Genomic DNA, 19,970 nt, shown 5'->3' on the forward strand with positions numbered 1-19,970 from the left:
TATTTAAAGTCGTTATTTATTTGCTTGTTCTTAAGTCTAAGTTTTATGCCAAAAAGTCCATAGCCCCCACTCTTTGAAGGAGAATATTGAGCACTGCATCAACGAAATTCATCCACATTTATGAAAAATGGTTGTTGAAAATTTAGATAAAAGAAGTGTTTATTTACTACATTGTTAGAAATTTCGGAGAGTGTTGAACTATATATCTGGTTCAAATTTGCTACAATCTTCAATAGGCTGCAAAGTTGAACCATATTATCAAGTTTTTTTAAATTTGATGATTGGTGCAACTTGAAAGGAAACATGGTTAAATTTACTACCATAATTTAGAATGCAGCTGATTTGAACTATATACATATCTAGTTCAACTCGCAAACGCGCATATAATATGGTTTAACGTTTCACCAATTTTTCTAAGAGTGAATCAGAAAAACCACGGAATCCACTCACCCAATACACTATTTCATACTTGACCCTACACTGTATAATGACCGTATGAAGATGGAAGAGCCAAGGGTGCCAATTTATGTGAGAAGGATTATTCAGGGTGTCATTTTAAGTGGTGATGGTGGAATATTAAGGTGTGGGTGGAGTTTGTATTGTATAGTGGGCAAAGTTGAAGATAGTAATGACAAATTGAAGATTGCGATGAAAACAGAAGGGTGATGAAAATAATAGTTGAGCCGGATTAGAATTAATAGAAAAAAGGGCTTTTATTTAGTAGTATATTTGCAGAGCTCGAGTTACAAAATATAAAAATCATTCATAAGAATTTCAGTTGAATCAGTTTTGCATAGTAGTATTAAAATAGGTCAGGCCATGGGAGACAAATCCCCACGACCTGCCTAAACAAAAGCCAAATTAAAAAGTACATGTAATTTGTTCCGATCGGACACAGGAGATGCATGGGAAGGAGATCCAAAATTGGCGAATTATCATAGTATATCATAGCCAAAACAAAGCCAACAAGCATATCAACATGGGTTTAAAAGAACACCTTGGCGATCACGAGTCGCCAACAAATTTATGTGAATTATTACAACCATGCAACCGAAACATTTAGCCGTTGGAAAATTATAACAAAAAGTTATAAATAGATTTTTGTTTTCGATTAAAGGCGACAGTGAATATATAAGTCTGCATTAGTAATGAAATAAAAAAGTATCTGTTACATTAATCTAGAAGAGAAGAAATAAATATTTTATGTTTGTTTTAAAAAGATTTATTTTAAATATAATTCTATTAATAAAAAATCAGCTTAAGTAATGAAAGATATTTTAAAAAGATAGAAAATAAATATGTGTATGCCAATTGTGGCATCACAGACCGTATATAATATACACTGACCCTACACAAACTCTTCGTAAATCAAAAAAAAAGAATTCGCGAATTTTAATTCTCAACTCTTTCAAAATAATGGAGAATCTTATCAACTCTTTCAAAATAATTGAGAATCCTATGTGAATTTTGGGGCAACACCAGCATTTTAAGATTAAAAATAAAACAATAAAGAATTAAAATCATATTCTCTTAACCCTGAGAAGTATTTTAAGTTTACTTCCCACAAGGAATAATTATAATAATATTAATTACATAATTAATTATAATTATTTTAATTCTAAATATGACATCAATAAACGTGATTAAAATTAAGATTTTTGCCTCCATATACGCGACAATTGTAGCCATGACACTTATTTGGCAACAGCAATGGTCCGTTAAGGGTTAATTGTATCATCTCTGACAAGGGTGTCGTTGACGGAGGGAACGGTTGGTATATATCCTACTCAATAATTAAAATTTTCTATAATCCTTTCTCACTGTTTCGAGGACGATTTTCATCAATCATTAGCTATTTAAATTCATTAAAACTGGAAACAAGAAAGCGATAAATCATTTCGCAGATGTTTAGCAGATTTAAGATTTCTTTTTTTTTTATTTCAAGTGAAATTTAAAGAACTAGTTTGATCTTTTATTTATATTTCGTTCCCCTCAAAATTAGGACACATTAAACGCCCATGGTCATCATAAATATTAAAAAAAATTACATGCTAAATATAAATATAACACATTTTAATTGTTAAATCTGACTATAAGATTATCAGCAGCGCGGCAACGAACAAGGTAAAGTTCAATGTTGTCTTCGACAAAGTGATGCAATGAAGACCAGTTGTCTCTCCCTAGTTCTTTTTTCGCTTTCATTTTTTATAATTCAAGCATGCGTAACTGTATCAGTTCAACGTTCTGTAACAAACTAAGGTTTTCTACACTTTCCTTCATTGAGAACATGTGACGAAAACATTGTTTTGGTATGAAATGTTTCTTCCTGCAAAGTCTCGTGGTGTAATTATGTCCAGTTTAAATATCTAGTTGAGTGAAAAATGAATAAAAAAAATGCTGTTTCCTTAATTTAAAACTCTGAATATCAAACATGCATGTTTCTATTCGTTAATCTAAAAATTATTTCCTTACTCATCAGCAAATGCTATGTCAATCATGAATAAAAGAAAGTATTCAACGAAAGCGAAATCAGTCGTAATAGATTCAAAACACGTCTCTCCCTTCAAAGGATTTGAAAGTTAAAATACAACGCTTGAATGCTTTTATCTGAAATAATAGTATTACAGAACTTAAAATAGTCTTCAGATTGTAATGAGTACTTGAGTTTAAACTAAAATTAAGGACTTTATTCATTGAGCTTCCTATTTTTGTAAACAAGCTATATGCCCATTTTTATACATAAATTATTCTACTAAAAAAAGCATTGAATGACATTTCTATTAGGAGAGATTTAAGTAAAGAATAAAAGAAATTATTCATTTAAATCTCCTTTTTATGAATCTTAGAATGAACTTGTTAGTGACCATTTTAAGGGGAAAATTATTCTTCTCTTATTATTAGCAGTATCACGTGTGGGATATGAATAAGTTTCTTATTCTCTTATGTCATTGGATAATAGTTTATTCATAAAGAAAAATCGCGTTAAAAAACAGTAAATAGAAGATATTTCATTTCTTGCATTTGTTTTCTTGTTCTAAAATATCTTTAAAAAATTAAAGTGAAAATTATCACTTATTTTCTACTGTCTTTTAATTGTTTGGTATATATGCTTGAGTATTTATTATTAAAGTTATGTTTAGAAAGGTACTGTGTCAGAAACTGTGATAGGCATCGATGTTATGAACTTCTTTTTACACTTGTTATATCTAGGCAGAGCCGTCACTAGATTTTCCGGGGGGCAAAGCAAAGATTTTTCCAGGACTCTCTTAAAAATCACTTAGAGCTGACATTTTTGCTAAAATTAACAAAATCAATTGCACAGTATTTTTTTAATTTGATCCCTAGGAACAAAAAACTTTTAATATTCTCTTGAAATTGTATTTAAATTTATTTTATTTCCAGATATTATTCAACCGTTTTATTTTTTAAATGGAGAATAGTGCAAAAAAATGCCAATCACACTCTGAAAAACTTTTGAACAATTGATCGGATTTTCACGTGCTGGAGCTCAATTCTAATGTACACCGGAGTGACCTCAAATATTCTAGTTAATTATTGCAGACGATATTTTAAGTTATGAAACACACAAAATCATACTTTCTCTAAATACACATGCCTTTTTTTTACGAATTCGGGATTCTGACTCCCGAAATACCGTAATTCGAAAAATATAATACCAATAGTTTGATCAGGAGAGCAGTCGAAAGTTTGGACCTTTTAATGTTAGTTTTAACTCTTTGTGTATTTTTCCATATCTCGAGAACTCTTTAAATGAATTAAAAACAGTTTGCACAAAGATATAAAATTCGTCTGTCCGAAGATAATCCCACACATAAAATAATTTTTAATAATTATTTATTATTATATATATCAAAAGTCTCTGGTCAACTCAATATTATAGATGGTTGATTGAAAATGTAATAAATAATGTATTATTTCATTCCTAAACATTCTTAATATGCTCATCCGCCAGAAAGCAAAGTTACCGCTCTGGAAGTCACTTTAAATCAACTGCAATTTTCATATCAGTCGGGGTTTTCGTGAGGCGATTTTCTTACATCTAAGAATTGGATGAAAATACAATTGAAAGATACAATTTTAACAAATAAGCAGAAGTTTTGCATATTTATTTGCGGAAATCGTGATTTTAATTTTAATTTAGTATTGACATTTATTTTTGAAGAATTAGTTCTTACAAGACTCGAATTATGTAAAAAAAAAAAGAAATATTCAACTGAACTGAGTGCAAAGATTTAAATTTTATCCAAAGAAGATTACATTTTCCATTAAATTGCAATAAAAGTAAAAGCTCTGAAATCAAGTATAATATATATGTTGGCTTGACTAAATAAAACAAAATAAAAACTATCCCTACCCAAAAAGAAAGGTTATAAGGCTTTGAAAGGTTATAAGGCTTTTCGCGCGTTGACCAAAAACTTTTGCACGCCAGTGTATGTATATATATATAATATTAGTCGAAAAAATTCTGAATAATGAGGTACACCCAAATTTCTACATTATTTTAAGGAATGTAATTTTATATGGAAAAATACAAAATCTAAGTAATTCCTGATAAATTGAATTTCAAAGAGTTAGTATTTTTTTGCGCACTGTACAGGCACAGTACCCTCAGAAGCAAAGAATTTTGCGTCTGGGAGCTCATTAAAATAATCATCTAAAACTTTTTAAATATATCTTATTTTCAAATTCTATAATTTTGATATCAATAAACAGCTTATAGAAATATGAATATCACTGCCCAGAATAGATAGGTGCTTAGTTTATCATCAAGTACATTTAAAACAGAAATAAAAAAAAGATTTTTGAATTTTCAGTATTCAAAATAATTTTTTCTTTCAATATTCATATCTTGGCGATCCCACAAAAAATATGTAGTCTTCAGCAAATGCCCTATCCTTACGTCGGCTCTGTATCTAGATTTTTTTCTTCTAAAAATAAATTCAGAACTATTTAATTGCTGTATTGGATTTTAAGTCTTTTTTCTCCAGACATTAAGCCTCTTCAGAGTAGTTATCTTCCTTTGATACTGTATCTTTGATAGATCTTTAACATCCTTTGATAAATACGAATTTTGAACTTATGTAATTTTAAGTTTATTTTCTTTCCAGTTGCATTTAATTAAACTTAATCAATACAGGTGAAAAAAAAATTTAAAAAAATTAAAAAGAAATCGAAATATTTCTTTTTTTATGTGAAATACCATTTTTGGTTTCTAAACATATGCATGTAAATATCATTTTCCTTTGAATTCTTTAACATTTGTAAGTTGGTCCAGAGATAAAATGAACGAATAAAGTGGTCTAAAAAACTGTGCAAGCAGTTTCAAAGGTTGGTGAATATTAGCGAGCGGGGGTATAGCCATTAGTATAGTTTAAGTAAGAAATAAAAAAAAATTTTTTTGCTTATTTCATGTCGAGTGTGGATTTTATTTTTTGCACTGGTGAATTCAGTTCAGGGGAAACTATTAGCAGTAAAATTATAATATTTTGCTGCTGCGTAATTTTAATTTTAACGATAAATAATACATCTTACATTGTTTAAATTTCTAATTAGTTATGGAACAATTTATTTAGTTATTTTTTCCTTTCATAAGCAAATATAAATCCACTCTAATATCTCGCTTTTTTATTTTTGGCTCTTTATCGGTTATCCATCCCAAATTGGAAATTGATCTGGAAAAAAAACTACACAGGAAGTTTAGAGAGGTGATGAGTCATAATGAGCATGGTACGTAGCTTTTAATATAATTAAAATTTTAAAAATATTAACGTATAAAATATATGGTATTAAACAAAACTAAGGGGAAAAGAGAAAGCGAAGCTATCTGAAATAAGCTATGTAAGCAATTCTGGAACATTGGTAAGTGATATCAAACAAGCCCCCTAGTTCATAGAAGAATAAATACATAGTTCAAATTCATTTTCTTTTTCATTTAATTATTTCAAGTTACATTTTTTAGCAATTATACTACTAAGCAAAAAAATAAAATATGCATCATATTATTAACGATATTTTTATTGCTCATGCATTATTCAATTGCATTTTAATTAGTTTATACATATTGTAAAGTCAATTTTTATAAATTAATATATAAATAATTATATAAATAAAAATATAGTATTTTTCAATGCTCCGGAAAGAATCGTAAAGAGCGATAATAACGAATTCGGATTTCGAATCGATCTGAAAAAAACTATTAAATAGTTTGAGATAGCGAGCAGGAGGCGGAGCCCCTAGTATTGCTAATATAAAAGAATTTAATTCATTCATTTCATTAATCTAAGTATTTTCTTGTATTTAGATAATTTTGCTTTAACGCAGTAAAAAAGGGCTAAATAATCACTAACACAATAACAGATTTTTTATGGAATAAATTTATGTGACAACTCTATATGTGCTATAAGAAGGCACGTAAAAGGTGTTTGACCTTTAACACCTACTAGATGCTTTAAAATTTTTATATCCTTCGTAGTAATATGAAAAAAAGATACTCCATAACTATCATTTATTCTTTGGTGATTTTAAAAATAATAATAAAGTACGCCAGATTTTAATTAAAGTAATCATAAAAAAGAGAAGAACAGAACGGCAGAACATTATAACAACAATATTCAATTCAAACACAATGCATGAAAATATTTAACAAAATATAATTCTAAAATTTTTTCGATTATTTCCGTGAATCGTCCCAACGCAGAAAATTAAAACAATGATAATAGTAATTAAACTCATAGTACCAGGTAATTCTCTTTTAATAGCAATGTTTCATTATCACATTCTCATGAAAACAGCTAATTTCTAAATCATTTCTTTCTTTCGTACAGACTTTAACTACTATTTCCCCACACTTTATCTACAATTTTTAACTCGTATGAAGTATAAAAAATTGTAAATAAAGTATCTTTTTTTTATCTCTTGATTCAGCAGTCAATATCGTTTTTGTTTGAGTTTTTTCTTTGTATTCAGCTTTTCTACGAAAAGGGTAATTAAGGTAAAAAGAAGAAACTCTTACTTCCTAAAAAGTTCGTTTTTCATGGTTGAATAATTTGGCGATGCTTTTGAAAAGACTGTCATCACTTTGGCTAAGTTTTTCCTTCATTTTGGCGATATATTTTAGCGGCTGTTTCTCTATGATAATTTGTTCTTTTCATTTCATGATCCGAGCATTATTTGAATACTTAGTGTGTGTGCCCGTATAATATTCATTAATAATTAATTTACTGATTGAATCAAAGTTACTGATTTTTCTATATAGATAATTTCACTGCAACAAAATGTAAGTTTTACATATATATTTTTTTATTTATTTATTAGTTTATTTTTAAACTTGCAACATTAATAATAAATAAATAGCTATAAAAACGTATTGTTTTTTAATACACTAAGAGTAACAAAACTGCATTCATATCTACAGCAAAAACATGTGCAAGTTAGTAATATTTATGACAAAAATTTGTGCAAAAACTGTAAGACTGTAACTATCTATTTTAAAAAAAAATTGTGCAAAAAAATATTGAAACATTTTTAAAATAATTTTAATTTTAGTTATTTCGAATGATAAAAGATGTGATGTAAATTAAATTTAATTATTGATTTAGTCATAGAAAATCACAAAGTATATTCCAAAAGAAATACAGTTTTCAGAAAAAAGTTACTTAACATAAAAAATATTATGAGTATGTCTTATGTTAAAAATGTATTGATTATGTAAGTTAAATCAAGCGAAGAAAAGGTTTATTATTTAATGCTTGTTTCGCTTATTCTTATTCCAAAGAAATTATGAAATTATATAAAAAACATTAAAAACTTCAAAATTCATAATTAACAATAAAATAAATTATGAATATAAGTATATATATTATGGAAATTTAAACGAAATGTTAGTGTTGTTGATTTCTCACAGTCGAAAAACTAGAAATAAAAAAAAAATATGAAATCATGAATAAAACTATGTAATGAGAAAATGTCATGCATCAGAAACATTTTCACTCAGAAATTATGCAATTATTGATAAACAGTTTGATAAATAAGTAGTTTTCATTGACCACGATTTAATTCCTTTAGCCTAATTATATTAATTTTATGGAATTAATTTTATTTTTCTTTATTGTGCTAATTCTTAATTCGATGCTTTGAACGCATTTTGCTTAAGGGAAACATTTTGTATCTTTTTCAAAATAGAAAAGTGTCGCAATAATTTCCAATTTTAGTTACTAAATTGAATACCTTAGTCATTTTATTTTTACAATTTGGGATGAAGTATGATTAATAGGACTTAATTTGACCCTCATACTTAATCGACTTTTTGAATAAGTCATGGATCTCCTAAAATTTGGACTCGACGCAAACTTAGGTTGCCAAATTTTTCGACACAAAAAATGAATTATTTGAAAAATAATTTTAATTAAAAAATTACTTAATGGAAAAGTTTTTTTTTCATTTTAAGCTATAAACATTTGTCGTGCTAAAATTTTATTAAAATGAAAATCAACAAAAAATATTTTTCTAATTTTTCCCTTCATATGGCAATATTTTATCAGAAATCCTGGTTTCGAAAAATTATTGTCCTTATTAGCACACATTTAAAAAAAACTACGAAACTGAAGAGTGAATTTAACCGAACAAATAATTTTCATGCTATGATCTAAAGTATCAAGAAAAAATTGTCAAATTTTAACACACATTACAAAACCATATTTTTTGCTAATTTTACAAAAATCATTACCAAAACGCTTCGGAGCTTTTTGGTGGTCCAATAGAGTCAGAAGTCCAGTAAATTTTACCATATTCTGGTTATTTTAACATACTTTTTTCCTCAGTGCAAAATTTCGCACAAATTTATAAATACAAAATATTGTTAATACCAATATAATATTAGATGACTTTCTCATTGTTTAAATACTGTACGTTAAACTTATAATCAAGTTAATTTTTTTTCCAAAATAAGACTTTGTGGTACAAAAGTCTGCTATCGTTAAATTTTAAACTATTATATCGTTCAAATTTGCTGCAACTTTAATACTGTCTTAAGAAAACCGCATGATGAACTTTATTACAATAAATCAATACATAAAATTTATTTAAATGACGCGATGATTTATTTTCAAGTGAAGCAGGGTTTAATTTGACATCTAAATGGATCAGCAAATTGCACCATATTATGATTCAAGGTGTTAATATAATAGTTAAAGGTGAACCATATTTTCTAACAATATAGGATTTATAATGATAAAAAATAATTACATATAGTACAACTACATTTTGCCACCCATAGTAATCATTATTTCCTAATGGTAGTCATAGCAAAAGTCATACATTTTCGGTTGAAATGTGTTAAAACCATTAAAAATTTAAAGTTTTAAGTAAGTTAAAGTTTCAAGTAACAACTTAAGTACTATTTGTCTTTCCCATGTAAGAAAGAACTCCTTAAACTTCAAATTTTAATTTATCCAAATCCTTAAATAAAATGAATTTAAAAACTTTTTAAAGAACAAAATTGATATTAAAAACTTTTAAACTACTACAAGAAGTAAAATAATTACTTATGTGTTAACACTAAATGTTATTGTGTTCTATTGTGTTTTATGTGTAAAAGAAGCTCCTAATATTTTCGGCAATTAAGCAAACTTGCATTATTTTTTTTTCAAACTAATTACTTTCACACACCAAGGACTTCAAGAATTGTTCAATAATCGACAATCTACTGTTTGTTGTAAAATACGTGAGATTTTTTTTTTTATCTTTTGTGAATTCGCAAATTTTTTTTTCCTCTTCCACTGCCTGGTCAAATAAATAATCAAATTTACCTTCAGGAAAAATTATATTCAAAACGAACTAAAAACAGACGATGGTGCACGAACACCATTCGTCTATTATTTAACTAAAATTGTCTGTACTACTATTAGGGTAGCAGAAAGAACAATTTCATATAAAAAAAGTAAGCCAAATTATATATATGGATGTTACTTGTCTCCCCTTTCCAATATCTACAAATAATCCTCCAATTTCTGTATGAAGAGTCATCAAATTCCCATATCCTTCTCATAGCCTTCATACACATAAAGGATATAAGAAGAAAATAAAGTTCTTCCCCTTTTAAAACAACACTAGTTCTTCCCCTTTTAGAACATTGACACAAATTTTATTTCATCAAAAAATAATTGCTGAAATTTTTGAATTTATGCAGCTCCACGGGAGGTTTCCCATCCTTTGAGTACTTCCCTCATTACCCTAAACTATTTTGAGGAATAAGGTCAAATATATGCTGAATATAATATTCAAACAAAGAAAAATACAATATTTTAAATTTTTATTTAGTTTATTTTAAATGTAAAATAAAGTATATGCCAGCGAATTTTATCAATGAAGAAATTTGACAAAAAAAATCTAAACTTTCTTCTAATTTTAATATTTACGGAGTATATACTTAATCTAACCAACTATACACAATTTAAAAATAAAATAATATTTTATATATATGTATATATATATATACAGTCAAACCCCGCTATAGTGAACGCGGCTTATAGTGAACTCCCGGATATAGTGAACCAAATGCTCGGTCCCGTGCTTTGCTATACACGTATAATGTTATTTTTAGTGGATATAGTGAACCAAAAAAGTCTGTCTTCGACTGATTTCTCCCCCCCCCCATCTTCCTTGTAATAATTTTGAAATTTCTACTTCAAAATAAATACATATACTAATTTTTAAAGCCGTTTATAGAAACTACTTTTATGTGCTCGAATGGCAGATTGGACGGGTTTAAAAAGCGGAATAACAGAAATTCAGGAANTATATATATATATATATGGTGGCTGAGCGGTGGCGCTTCGCGCTGTCGTGCCAGGCAAGGTTGACTCAGCCTTTCATCCCTTCAGTGGGTCGATAAGATAAATGAGTGCCAAGCATGTTTGGGAACTAAAGATTGGGGGTTCCGAGTTCGGCTGACCACCCGACCGGAACATCTGCTCCTGCACCCCAGAGCCCAAGGTCAAGAAAACTAAGATGGACACAGTAGGCCTTGGCCCTCTATGAGCTGTCGCGCCACTGAGATTTGTTTACATACATAAAATTGTTGTACAAATACAAAGATTGTTTAAGTGATTTATTAATTTGTGTAATAACATCATCGTACTGCTTAACATGATTCATTAATTTTTTTCAGTTTGTAATTTCATTTGCTATGATTAGACATTGCAACTTAACTTATGTTTAAATTTTTAAACATTTCATCACATGAATAACAACTTTTCTTCTACAACGATAACTATTCAATCCAGTTTCCAATATCCAAAGGTTAACAAGCCTAATATCTTTAGAAAATCATTTATTTTCTATATATTAAAAATGTTTATAGCCCTCAGATTTAATAATGATTAAAATAACAAAATATTTTTCAGTTTTAAGAGTATAAACCAGAAAGTTTTTTAAGTTTTCTTGTATGACAGTTTTAGCACAAATTGTATGTTTTATATCTAAGAGAATGAACTCTTGATATAGCATGAGTTCACACCCTTTAAAAATTTAGCATCAATAAATGAAAATGCACTTCATTTCATAATATTATATAAATGGAAATGAGAAAGATAAAAACTTTACATTCTTTGCCTTTTTTTCAATTGAAATTTTTTTTGAACTTGCAAAGAGTAAGAGAATACACTAAAACTTACTGACATAATAACTGGATGTCTCAATTTCTACAAATAATGCAATGCTTATATTGAACGCTTATAATACTTACTTATTTTCATACATACTTCTCATTTCGTACATATAGATAAGNCTAGAAAATATATATATATATATATATATACTCTCCTTCTTCAGTTATTGTTCATATATATATATTTGCTCATAGATAATTTATTTGAAGCATTTGTTTAATTTAATAAAAATGTAAAAAATAATTTTGACTTCTTAATGTTTTCTAGAAAATACTTTATTTGCATGTTCGCAAGATTGTTTTAAAGTTAATTCTTTCTACAAGAAATTATACTCTTAAGACCTATTGTTTGTCTTATTTAAATTCGAAAATATTTTCCCAGTTGTCTAAGAAATTTTCAGTATGGACTTGACAGATTCTGATAACCATCGTTTCAAATACTAAATCTGTTTCTAAACGATTTCTGTCACCGATTTCGTGCAACGAAATTTCACGCATTTATGAAAACAAAGTGCTGACATTTTGAAGATAAAAAAGGACAGAAAAATCTCATTTTGATTTATAAGCATATTTCCGCGATGGGTAATTCGCTCTCTGACGTTTTTAAGCTAGTTTTACTTTTCTTCTTTAAATAAATAAGCTTAGATGTTTGGCCATTAAATATGTCTTTATCATCAGATTTTTTTTATATCTTTAAAACCCCTCATTTCATTGTGACTGCAAACATCCTATTTAATTCTCCGGTCAGCAGTTTTATTTGCATGAGATATGTGACACTTTTTATATCGTCTTTCTACTACTATGTCCAGGTAATATTACACAGTGTAAAAAGTTCTGGCCAAAATACTGTATTTGTATGGTGGAGACAAAAAAGTCCATAAATCTGATAATTAAACCAAAACAGATGGTATTTAAACCATTTATTTGCTAATTTTTCCGTTCCATTACCAAATTAATTTGGGTAAATTACCAAAATGTTCTTCAGTGCTATCATTCGTTTTTCCTATTATTTTGCAATTTTAACCTTTATGCCTTTTATAGAATAGAATAGTAAATAGAATAGTAATAATCAGATACATGGTTTATTTAAAATAGCGGTTTATTAAAATGGTTGGTCGGAGTTAAATGACGTTAATCATTTTTTTCCTTAATATATTTCTCAATTATAACAAGGGGAAATAAATTATATATATATATATATATATATTTANCAAATGAAATCTAATAATACACTTTTTTAAAAAGTAAAAACTAATTAAAAATTCAAATCAAACTCAACATTTAAAAAATAAAATTTTCAAGAAACTTTAGTTTAAATAACTTTCATTTTAGTTTTAACAAATCGAAATGAAACTGAAAGAGGTTTCCAATGAGTTGTCCATTTCAACGATCAAACTGACTCATCATTTATGAGGGTTTTACTTTGTTTTTCATACGCCGTTTAACTTAAAACCGATTATATATATAAGCTAAAATAGTGAGAAAATATAGGTAGTGAGTTCGAATCGCGGGATATATCTTTGTGAAATCTCTCTTTATCTTATGCTATCTGTTCTTCGACTTTGCAAATGCTTATAAGCAAAACTTTGTAAGTAGCACAAAAGCCTTCATATGTATGTGTAACATTAAATAAATATGGATGAGCCTAAGTTTGCAGTGGGATTCGAACTCGTTCATGCTTCCATTTTTAAGATGCTGCAACAGCCTGATGGGCATTTAGGATTCTGATTTAGTTTAGCCTTGAACAGTCATTTGTATATAGTTGTGTCCCGCGACGGACTGATCATAAAGACACGGTTCCCCGTTGAAAACCGAAGTCAAGCATCACTGGCTGCGATCGGTAAGGGGCTGGGTGACCACTTTGATGCGCCTACGAAGGACCAAGGGTGCGTGGTATCTGTCCTCCTCAAACTGTTCTACCATAAAGTTCTCGACTTCAATAGCAGGTCGAGCGGAGGAGCCATCCCCTCTTCAGAGGATCAGAATTGAGATGGCATGTCTTCGGATCATCCTCAGGGATGTTTCCAAGACCGTCGCCTTTAGCCCATTGTGCAGCTCTAGAGCGATTTAAATAAAGTACCTATTTTTATATAGTTGTATATTTTCCTTTGTCGAATTAATGAACTCAAAACGATTTTCATGAAGAAGCATCTTAAACCGTGTGAATAAGAAGAAAAAAACGTACACATATCAGGTGAGGGCAGAGCGGTATCACCAGCCAAACACTGCGCGAAGCTTGTAGGTGGTGGATTCGAATCCCGTCGTAGCCATTGATGTATTTATTCTTCCTGATGACCTTCTCTTAGTTTTTCTATCTGTTCCTCTACTTGTACTCTAAGGTACGTGGTTCTGCCTAGAGGAATGTCCTTCTACTTGACAAACGCTTATAAGCCTACATTGAGCCCACAAGCCTGCAAATGTATGAAATTTCAATAAAGCAATATCAGGTGAATACAGAATCCCATGAGTCCTCTTGCCATATTTAAGGTTGTTTTCGACGTATTGCTTCATGCAAATGCCACAACACTTAAATAATAATCTTATTTGACTTCCTGGCAATTCAGTAGGAATTCATAATGCACAATACTCAGTCAAAGCTTCAATCATAATGTAATAAAAGAAACAACAACATTACCTTGATTTTTGAGTGATTTTGTTGAGGTGTTTTTGGCTTTGCTTCAACTTCCCGGCACTATTCACTTGATTGTTAAGCTGTTTCTGCGTCAGAAGCACAGATCTAGCTTTCATCGCCGATAATAATGTGTTTTATGAAGGAATCAGCTAAATATCATCTCTCGGGTCGCTCGAACACATCGCTGATTTTTGAACAAATTCTAAGTTCGAGGAGTAGTTTTAGATGCGACGAATTGCAACCCTAATGTTCTTTTAAAATTACCTGACTTAAGCTAAATTATATAAGAGCTAGTTAAAAAAGTTTCTGTTGTCAAACGACGATCACAAAATATCAATTCCTTGACTTGATCGATATGTGATCATTAATCGAACTAAACGGTCAACCAGATCGCTGATCATCTCTACCATCCTCCAATTTCTTATGACATTCAAATACTGTCGTGTTTAATATAAAAGAACTTTTTATAACATTTCAAATGCTTCAGTGGAAAAAAATTTTATTTTGAAAGCAAAATTAAATGCATGTTTATAACTATCTCTTAACTTAATATCATTCACCACTTTGGAAAATCGACGAAATGAAAATTCCTCTCTTATTCTTACTTATTTTCAGACGATAAAAGTAAATATCTTTTTGACTATTTTCAAATATTTATAAAAAGTTGTAAAAATGCTTGATAAAAATTTGCAGACGATATCTATTGTAGATGAATTGAATTTTAAATGAAGCAATCCGGCTACTTTTTGAAAGTATCCGGAATGCTCTTTTAAAAATTCACAGAAGTATGAAACAAAGTTTAAGTTATCAATTTTCTCTTTTATTTCAAAATATTAATCGAAATTTTAATATTAAACTTTTTTTATTACTCTGCCAAAAAATAACTTTGATATTAACTATTCATGTATATTCATGTTATTCAATTATAAAAAAAAGTCCCGACATTTTTAGTTCCTCTAAAAATGAGCATCTTATACTTTCTTGTTTGCTATTTCATTGATTCCAAATAAGATTTAATTCACGAATGTAAAATATTTAAAAGTATTTATAAATACTTACACAAAACTATGTAAGCTGTGAGAATTTATATTGTGAGAGAATTGTTTTTTAAACTTATATTTACAAACTGTGATATGACCTATTTTTTCTGAAAAAAATATGAATAACATTTTCAATTCTTATTTAAATCTCTTCTGTAATCCTGTCTGATAGTTTAAGCCTATAGGCTTTAACTTGCATCAGACTATAAGAATAATGCAAATTATTTGCTGACGAATTATATATTAATAAGCCTTGGCCAAGAATAAAAAATAAAATAGCACAATCTTAGCTTGGCTTTTCTCCCCTTCATTCTTCCTTCATTTTTTTCTAGGTTACAATGAAACTCAATTCTCTAAAAATAAAATATCATGTTTTTAAAAAAAATACAGGATATCAAAATTCGTATATAAATATAAGTTTAAAAAACAATTCATAATGATCAAAACAAAGTACATACAACGAAAAATAAAATCAAAAACTTTCCAATACAAGATAGCATATCTGCTACTGAGGGCAGTAGTGTTTTTAAATAGCTACCCTCTCTTGCTTCTATAGATTCTCTTCGCCACTTAGCCCCAATTTATTTGTTTAAAACCATAACTTATTTTCCGTAACATTTTCCCCACAACTTCTGTATGTCTTCATGTTTATCGAAAAAGAAAGAGGAAAAAATGCATGAACACATTTCTTATCTCTCAGCTGTCAGTTTAAAAAAATTCAACTAAGCATATGTTTTACAAGAAACTAGATCTCAAAATACATCATATAGAACGTCAAGAGAAATAAAATAAAGCAGACCACCTAAAAAGCACATCCCTGCATAAGTTTATTTGTTTAAAAACTTCCGGGACCAAAAATGGTGCTATGTCGTCGACCTTAGATCACCCAGACGCGTTTCTCAAAAAACAATGCTGTAAATTTCCATCATTTAGATTTTATTACACTACTCTAGACAATTTTTTATGCTGCTTCCTACTTTATACACGCATTGCACTGTAAAGTTGAGTGTTGACCACTGGAGAAGATAGGGTCAGTCAAATTTAACCTTTTATAGGACCACTTTTTTCTTGTAATGCTATGTTAAAATATCTAAATTACCTAAATAATAAATTATCTATTTTAATTACTTGCTGATTTTACTACCTAATTTAAATTACCTATTCTAAAATCTGATTCATACAAAGAAATTCGTTTAGCTTATTATCTAAAATTACTTTGGTTTTTCAGACCAATTTTTTATGGGAAAGTGGGTGATGTTTTTTCAAAACTTGACCAACAACCTGATGTCAAAACCTGATGTAAGGAATTTACCATAAATTTGAACTTCTGTGATTCTAAATAATCGAATTTATAAATACTGAGTTTAAAAATACAAATATACTCGATGAGAAATTATCAAATGAACGAACGCATAACGCACAAATGAAAATAGTTCTCTAAAATCAGCTTCTCATCTTGACCCCATGCTAACCTTTACTGTTGCCTACATTTATGTTAACAAAGCCCTCCTCATTGGTATTTTTTTTCTATTTTCCGACGTTATCAACAGATGGTCGCACAAATTGCAGGTGGGAAAATAGTACATCGACATTTAAACATTAATAAATTTGGTGAGTAGTATACTTTCCACGGCATTACCAGGGCTTAAATGATGTTTTTATTTTTCATAAGACACTGTGAAAAATTACAGAAATTATGAAAAGGTACCGGCACTTATGGTTCCATTTAACACATTTAACATGACACATTTTAACATAAAATCCATTTTCACCTTAAACTTTTTCTGAACAAAAAATCGAATAAACGATAATTTTTACAGTAATATTTACTGTACAATTACTGAATCACTTTAATTAAAATTACAATATGAAATGTTACTGTAAAAATGGATTTTACTGTAAAATGGATATTATGATTGCTGTACTCAGGGTGTCAGTACTTTTTACCGTAATTTGATCTGGAATTTATTACAGTGAATGTTGAAAATTTCATAGAAGTTTTTAAAAAAAAGTTATTAAAAACTGTTATTAAAATGAGTAATTTTCCATAAAAATATTAACCAGCTTCACCCCCTGCTCGCTTCGCTCACTAAACCTCACGACTGCTACCCAACCATTTTTGTTTTTTGGCGATAAACGGGTAGTTGCAACTGAAAACTTTTTAAATAAAGCATCCCATAACTTTTTAATGCATTAACATAGATTGGGTTCCACAGATTTTGCTCCCGATTATATTGGGATAAGATTTACGCAAAATAATTTAGGTCGTTGCAATTACAACATAATTCACAAATTTCTTTCATTTTTTCTTGCTTCGTTTCTGATTACTTTAAAAAAAATATTTTTCGCCTAAGAAATTATTTAGCAATAATGAAAAAGAATAGTTCTTAATAGAGTTTTAGGATTTTAAGTAGATATTTAGCTTTCATTATTTTAATTGCATACGTTGACTGAGCAAAGTTTTACATCAAATTTATTGTTAAAGTAAATAAAACTTGCTAAAACAGTAAATATAAATTATTTACCATTTAACAATTGTAAAATAATATCTAAACAACTTGAAAACAAAATGCTGCGTGTTAAGAAAATATTATAGAATTACTTTAAAACTTAAAAAAATACCACTTTTAGTTCTAAGCGTTTAATTTTAAATGATTATCAAAATCAAAACCTCAATAACAGAGAATGAGAAGAAATGGTAAATAAATAGTGATGATAAATATTATCAAATAAGAGAGATAAATAATTTACGGATAAATACCATTATAACTTTTATTAGTTTTAAGATATCACAGACAAAAATTTCCAGATCATCTTTGTTAATTAAAAATCATATGATTTTTCTAGCCAATAAGAATATTTCAATAACAATGAGAAACGGTTATTAGGCCTATATCATTTAAAGCTATATTGAGAAATCATAATGAAATACGTCATTAGATTTTTTTATATTGTTATTTTTAATTTAATCACATTTGACATTGATAAAATAAGAATTTCAAACTTTAGCTTTCAGATTTAGAAGTATGTAAATTAATTTTGTACTCTCCAATTTTATAATATAAATAAAATTAAAAATGCAGTGTTATTATATAATATGTCTGTCTAAAATAACTTTTTCATAAAACAGCAGACTGGGTATATATTATTTTAACCATAATATCACAAGAAAAATTAGTATTAAAATTACTAATTACTTTCTTATTTTACCAAACTGCATATATAACTAGCGAACTTCTATTTATGAAAACACTTCACAAAATACATTTCCTATGATATTATAAATTTGAGAAAATGAGAAAAATCAAATGAGCACAGAATAAATAAGTTCAAATTCATAGAATTCATTAATACCGTACATTTATTCTCAAAATAAAGCATGTGACTTAATATAGCTGAAAACAATTACCATAATGCTAGAAAGTTGAAGTTATTTGCAGTAGAACAAGCTGAGGTTTTACTTCTCTAGGCTCAAAGTAACAAAAGTCAAACTCTGTACTAGAAACTATGTTTGACGTAAAAACAATGAGTATTAAAATTACTAATTACTTTTTTATTTTACCAAACTGCATATATAACTAGCGAACTTCTATTTATGAAAACACTTCACAAAATACATTTCCTATGATATTATAAATTTGAGAAAATGAGAAAAATCAAATGAGCACAGAATAAATAAGTTCAAATTCATAGAATTCATTAATACCGTACATTTATTCTCAAAATAAAGCATGTGACTTAATATAGCTGAAAACAATGACCATAATGCTAGAAAGTTGAAGTTATTTGCAGTAGAACAAGCTGAGGTTTTACTTCACTAGGCTCAAATTAACAAAAGTCAAACTCTGTACTAGAAACCATGTTTGACGTAAAAACAAAGGTGGAAAAAAACGTAACGAAAAAGTCACGTTACTCGGTAACCCATATTTAACTGAAGCAGAAAAATTCCCTGGAGGAGTTAATGCCGATAAATGATGGTCATTTTTTTTTAAAAAGAGGTCCTAACATTGAGTTTTTCAGAAAAATGAATATATAAGTTTTATTCATTGTTTTATATGATACTTCGACAAATTCCTAAAACTTTAATCAGACCCGAATGTTTCATTGTTTTTTTCCTAAACTACAAATGAAAACATACACTGAAAAAAATTCCGGATCAAATTTAGATATAAAGTACCGGCACTTTGGTTGCATCACCCGTAAACTCCATTTTAGCCTAAAAACAGTTTTGCAGTAAATACCATTTAAGAGTAAAATCCATTTTTACCGTAAAATAATACACTGTAATTCTTACATTAATATTTATTTAATTATAGTGATTTTACGGTAACTATTACCGTAAAAATTACGTTTTATTAGAGTTTTTCCGTAACATGTTCCAGTAAAATGGATTTTGTGGGTAAAAGTACTAGCTCCCTGATTGCTGGTACTTTTTACCGTAATTTGATCCGGCATTATTTAAAGAGTGCATTAAAAACTACTATTTTTCAAACTCAAAATATTTATATATTATTCTGCTCTTTTAAGAAACGTTTGAATAGTAACTTACTATAGCACTTCTAGAACATTCTATTAAGCAATCGAAACCCTTCATGTTGTATTTATTTATACC

General features: G+C 28.5%; 1 protein-coding gene across 1 annotated transcript in view; it reads left to right on the forward strand.

The window, feature by feature from the left end:
- Positions 1 to 7,201: 7,201 nt before the first annotated feature.
- LOC107450103 (kelch-like protein 8) overlaps positions 7,202 to 19,970 on the forward strand; it is a 50,337-nt gene continuing 37,568 nt past the window's right edge. The window contains exon 1 of the mRNA XM_071187928.1: positions 7,202 to 7,297. The gene's annotated coding sequence lies outside the window, so the exon portion shown is untranslated. The remainder of the gene's footprint in view (positions 7,298 to 19,970) is intronic.

This window comes from Parasteatoda tepidariorum, chromosome X1, assembly GCF_043381705.1.
Source record: "Parasteatoda tepidariorum isolate YZ-2023 chromosome X1, CAS_Ptep_4.0, whole genome shotgun sequence".
NCBI classification, from domain to species: domain Eukaryota; kingdom Metazoa; phylum Arthropoda; class Arachnida; order Araneae; family Theridiidae; genus Parasteatoda; species Parasteatoda tepidariorum.